Genomic DNA, 5,949 nt, shown 5'->3' on the forward strand with positions numbered 1-5,949 from the left:
TACTGATTCTTTTACAGATTTACAATAAAACGTCCGTCAGATCACGTTTGAGCCGCGCAGAAATCCGAGAGGCTGAGATTTCCTGCGTTTCCGAGCGTCCTTAAAGCTGCTCCGTCTGCTCCTGGGCCGCTGTTTGGGTTCCGTCTGCGCACAAAGTGGTTCTCACATCGTACAACATTGGAGGAGTTGTAGGTGGAATGTTGACCTTGCATACTATCCCTCTTTTTTCGATTCGAGTCATGTTGCATACGGTGAAAACGTCTGTAAAAACAGTACACAGGAAAGCCCTATTCCACTGCATGTTGACCTGAAGCCAGCACATCTGGAACGTCAACATTTACACACGGGCTGATGAAACTTCCTAAAGCCTACGGAACGGCCGAGGCCTGCGCTCCGACGTACGCAAACCCCTCCGCAGAGTCTGCGATTTTAACGACGGAAGGTACAGACGGGTGACGGATTAGAGGAAAAACCAACACCGGCGTCGTCAGAAGGCGGAGAACGGAGCCTCCTTCCAAAAGGACGTCCCACATTTGGTGTTTTTGGATGAAAGTGGTGGAAAGTGTGAAGGTTCAGTCCACATGTACATGGGTTTGGGAAGGTTTTTAACCCATTAAGGCCCAGCGCTACTTTAGTGTCAGTTCCCAATTAATTTTTTCTCCATGTTTAAGTGATTTATCAGCATTAATTCTAATATTGTCCGCTGTATTTTGCATTTCCCATTTAAAAAATCAGGTATTTTCATGTACTTAATTCACTGATCATGTAGTTTTTCATAAAAGCTCAGATTAAAGATAATGGTTATTGTATCAAAAACAGAGAAAACTGAAGAAAAAGTCACTTTTTCAGCAAATATATCATTAACTGAAAATAAACAACTAGTTTTTTGTGATGTAAAAAATTAACCTATTTAGACCCAGTGCCACTCTGGTGTCAGTTCTCTACATTTAACCCTAACTAAGTGATTTATCAACATTTATTCTAATATTATAATATGGATTTTGCATTTTTCCATTTAAAAAATCAGGTATTTTCATGTATTTAATTCACTAATCATGTAGATTTCATAAAAGCTCAGATTAAAGTTGAGTGTTATATCAGAAATGGAGAAAACTGAAGAAAAAGTGACTTTTTCAGCTAAATGTATCATTAACTGAAAATAAACTAGGTATTTATGATGTAAAAAACATTAACCCATTGAGACCCAGTGCTACTTTGGTGTCACTTCTCTACATTTAACCCTTACTAAGTGATTTATCAACATTTATCATACTATTATAATCTGTATTTTGCATTTTTCCATTAAAAATCAGGTATTTTCATGTATTTAATTCACTAATCATGTAGATTTTCATAAAAGCTCAAATTGAAGTTGAGGGCTATTATATCAGAAACAGATAAAACTGAAGAAAAAGTTACTTTTTTTTTTTTTTTTTAGCAAAATATATCATTAACTGAACATAAACTAGGTATTTGTGATGTAAAAAATTAACCCATTTAGACCCAGTGTTAGTTTTCTGGCAGCTCCCAAGTGAATCCAAAGTTTTCTCTATATTTAAACTTCCTCAAGTGATTTATCAGCATTTATTATTAGAATATTATCCTCCTTATTTTGAGTTTTAACCCCGCCCCTGAGGAGGGCAAGGGGTACTGTTTTGGTTCAGTTTGTTTCTTTTTTCACACTTTAGCAGCAAAACTATTGGTTGAATTGATAATAAATTGGGTTTATAGATCACCAGTGACCCAGAATAGATGTGGTTACATTATGGGAAATGTAGTGACGGACACAAACTGTTACTGTGCTGACTATGAGGTTGAGTTGAGGTTGAGGTATTCTGTATGTATGGTCATAACATAGGTCCAAAATTATGCAAAAATGCATCGTTTTTAGTCAAAAAATTTAAAAAAAACAGCAACGATAAGGTAAAAGCCACCGCAGCATCTACAGCTCCTATAACCAGATGACAACAGGAACCTGAAACTGTGTTCACGTGGAAACCAAAGGCCAAAACAGAAGGAAAAGCATGTACACGTGGACTTAACCGAACACCGGTCCCAAATCTGACTGAAGGTGTTAAGATGATGTGGACAAAAGTATGTGGACATGTTGAATTCAGGTGTTTGTTTTCAAACGGGTCTGGGATACAAACCAATGATGACTAATGTCAGAATATAGTTTTATATGAAGATGAATATCACTGCATTGGTTAGTTTGGGTTAATTATCTTTGATTCTAAAATTCCTCAGAGATGGTTTTGACTTAATTTATAATTTATCTCGACATTTTTTTTTTATCCATGACTGATTTTAAATGTTCTACCTCTACATTTTTGAAGTATTTTTCACGCTCTGACTGTAAATAATAACTTTCTACATTCTTCACATCTCACTTAGGAAGAAAAATCTAACATTAAACTTAAAGGAAATATTGATGTTTATAAACTATATGGACATAAATATTGGGACACATCATGTCTATAGCTGTAAGATGTCCTGTTCATGAGGATTTCAGATAAAAACATCAATATTTCCCTAAATTAATTGGGCAACTTAATTGTGATTTCATAACTGTAACCTAAATTATCATTGCTATTAGATTGTGACTATTATCTGTTGCCGATTGTTTGTTATATTCCGCATGACAAAATGATAAATAACTAATAAAATTTTCAAATTTTTAAAATAATTTTCATGCTCTGACTCTATGACTAACAATCTACTTTCTACTTGACAAGAAAAACCATTAAACTTAAGCAAACATTGAGGATTTTATCTCAAATCAGCATGAATCTTCTTACGTCTTACGGCTATAGACATGTGTCCCAATATTTTCATCCATACAGTTTAGAAACATCAATAAGTAGAGGTAGAACATTTAAAATCACAGTCATGGATGAAAAAAATAATAAAATTAATGTTAGGAGAAATTAAATCAAAACCATCTCTGAAGCGTTTTGGAAGAAATTCAACGTGTCCCAATACTTTTGTTCATATAGTGTATGCGACCAGTGGAGGCCTTAGAGATGGAAGAGACTCCATTTTAAGGTTTTTCCTTTCATTCATCACCCGTATGTAGTTAAAATACAAAGTAAAAAAAAAAAAAATACAATGAACCAAGAAACAGAAACAGGACTGGATCCATCAGGGAACAAAAGGTGATTTTTGACAGGAATTTGGCGGCAGATTTAACAAAAGTGAATAAAAATTAGTGCTTTGAGATTCCGTTGAATGGTAAGTGCTTTATAAATGCACTTTTTTTTATGTTATTATTATTATTATTGGAGTTCCTCTGTTGTGTTAAAATCACCGCACGCTCCTTGATAAAAACCAGCCTGTTCAGAGAATCCAGACCATAATGTCAGACTGAGGTTTCATTTGCATAAAACGTGCCTGATCATGTTTCGAGGTTGTTGTTGTTTTTTTCGTGTGGGCGGGGGTTGCGTACTGTAAAGCGCACGTCCATCACTGTGTGTAAAAGTGGGTTTTTGCTAACAGAGCTTTGTTATCGCTGAGAGAGACAGTGTCTGACTGAGCAACAGTAGTCAACAGAGAACGGTATGTGTGTAGCCAGTGGAGTGAAGTTTTCATCAGGGACCTGAAGTGGAGGGAGGAGGGGGGCCGAATCCCCCCACCTCACCCCACCCCCAAAAAAAATGACCCTCAATGGGAACAACACTGATCAAACAGCTGCAGAAGGACAATTTTTTTCTCGCGTTTTCCTGTTTTTTTTTTTTTTGTGATTCAACCCGTCCTGTTTCGATTCAATTTCATGACAGCTTTAAAATTAATCATCCATCACATCTTTGTTAAGAACTTCTATTACTAAAGCCTCTACTTAAATGTCTTTTTTAAAGGAACGATAGCCAAAAAAAAGCGCGTCGTTTGCCGAGTCGGTTACCAAAACCCCGGCAAAGAACGTGGTTTTAAAGTATTACCGTTTTGTTTTTTGTTTTTATACAATGGTTACAAACACATGTACTGTCTGAAAAGTATTCTCGAAAGCATTGTACATACATAAGAATAAAAAAAAGAGGAGAAAGCAAATAAAGATGGCTAACTAGCTCCCTGGTCACCACGAGAGAAAACAAAGCAAATCCGACAAATTTTTGTTTTTGTTTTTTTTTTCCAGGAAAAAAAAAAAGTGTGGCTGAATCAGGTTATAATCAATCGCTTTAGGATTTCTTTTCACATTTTAGAAGATGGAATAACTTCCTCCTCCACTGCAACATTTAGCGCTTTTACAATATCATGATGCCAAAAACAAAAACAAAACAAAAAAAATATATATATATATAATCTCAAAAAAGCCATGAGCTGATGTTATTATTAGAATTTCTTTTAAAAAGGAAACTAAAAAATAAACCTGGATCGAATCACTTTATACATAGTTTTGCTGTTCTGAGTCGTCATCAATTACTTACACTTTTTTTTTTAATTCCCCCAAAGGAAAGAAGCAGTTTACGAGAGAAGAGTGAGCTCATCCCCAAGTCTTTGTTCTTCTGTACTGTACAATACTACCCGCCTGCATGGTGCACATGGCAAACAACACTGATAGGCTGAGAGATAGCATGAAAGATACACAGAGAGAGAGAGAGAGAGAGAGAGAACCCGAGAGCGGGCTCTGTATTCACAGCTGCTGAGGTGAGGGGTAAAATGTGACGGACAGACAGTTAAATAATCATAACAGTCTCTTTTCTTATACTTTGAAAAAAAAAACAATAATAATAAAACCTCCTCCCAGGGGAGAAAGACACGTAAGTTCCAAATTGAGCAGCATCCCGTCTGTCTCCCATCCATCCATCCTTACATCCATCTGTCCATTCTGGCTGTTGTCAAAAGCTTGTTCTGGTTGGTGATCATGATGATGAAGATGATGATGATGACGGTGAGAGCAGAAGAATTTTTTTTTTCTTTTAAAACAACAACAACAAAAAAACAAAACAATCCAACCAAAAATAAAAATAAAAACAGAATAGAATAATATGTAGAAGAAGAAGAAGCAGAGCTCGGGAAAAACTCAAACTTCCACCAGGCACTGTAGCTGATAGAGAGACAGTCACAGAACCAGCTGATACTGAGCTTCTATATCCCACAAATGCCACAGAGGTCTGAAACCTTTAACATTCCCACATCGCTGAGAGACAGGCAGAGAAAAAAACGAAACAAACCGACAAATTTAAAAAAAAAAAAAAAAAAAAAAAGCCAGAGGTGCTGCTGTTTAAGTGAGGGATACTCCCCACACTTTAACGCTGAGCTCAGCTGTAATGCTGCAACTCATGCTCCCAAGATGCACTGCTGCTGCTGCTGCGACAGAAACCGTCTGAACAAAAAACAACAAAATAAAAAACAACAAAAAAGAACAAGAAGAAGAAAAGAAGAAGAGAAGAAGAAGAAGAAGAAGAGGCGGCCCTGATTTGACAGTGACGACAACTTGGCAAATCTACAATGACGTCGCAGTTGTTTTCTTGGGTCAGGAAGCAGGAAGTAGGTCACCGAGGAATGAGCAGCAAGACAACACTGCCTTTAATAGGCTGAGGCAGACAGACAGGTTGTCAGACAGATTAGACAGGCAGGTTTAAATACACTGCTGCTCCTTCTGACTTGTTGAGTCTTTTCTGAAAGTACTGGGCGGTAAAAACCCGCCCCGAGCGCCCCCCCCCCTCCCCTCCCCCAGCGCAGAAGTGGTTGGGCTGCGAGGCTCCTCCCACAGCCCACCCCCCTCTGAGCCATTCGTCGAAAACATCCATCCATCGATCCGAAAAGGTGAGACAGAGACAGCAATGGGTCCGGTGCACCGACCTCCGAGGAGGAGGAGGCGTAGAAGTGACAAGTAGAGGGCGTAGGAGAGCAGAAGGGGCGGGGGTGGGAGGGGGGGGAGGGGTCACTCGGTGAGCAGCTGCTGGAGGAGGTCTTCTGCTGGGCCTGGTTGTTCTGGGGCCCTGGGTCCGG

This window comes from Sphaeramia orbicularis, chromosome 24 (genome assembly GCF_902148855.1).
Source record: "Sphaeramia orbicularis chromosome 24, fSphaOr1.1, whole genome shotgun sequence".
Lineage (NCBI taxonomy): Eukaryota > Metazoa > Chordata > Actinopteri > Kurtiformes > Apogonidae > Sphaeramia > Sphaeramia orbicularis.